This window comes from Haematobia irritans, chromosome 1 (genome assembly GCF_050003625.1).
Source record: "Haematobia irritans isolate KBUSLIRL chromosome 1, ASM5000362v1, whole genome shotgun sequence".
NCBI classification, from domain to species: Eukaryota; Metazoa; Arthropoda; class Insecta; order Diptera; family Muscidae; genus Haematobia; species Haematobia irritans.
In genome coordinates, this window is record NC_134397.1 from 78,533,549 (window position 1) to 78,533,998 (window position 450).

Sequence of the window (450 nt, forward strand, 5' to 3'; positions counted from 1 at the left end):
TTGTTTGGCCTGGGGTTGCCGAGTTGCAAAAAGGTATACAACAACCCTGTCAACAGAATATATGTGACAGCAGAATATATGTTAACATTTCACTGACACCAACCTAAACCAAAACAGTGTTCCGTATTTGTTAGACGTTATGTCTATCCGAAGCGTAACGTAATGATGCAAAGACGTCTCAAGTCAAATCATAACACTGTACTTTGTCTACACTCCCTAGATGGCGCTTTTCTGCAAAATAATGATTTTTATACCCACCACCACCATAGAATGGTGACGGAGGTATAATAAGTTTGTCATTACGTTTGTAACACATCAAAATATCGATTTCCGACTATATAAAGTATATATATTCTTGAGGGAGAAATTCTAAGACGATATAACCATGTCCGTCTGATTGTCTGGTTCCCAACAAACACAAGGATGAGAATTTTTCACATGTAACACCAT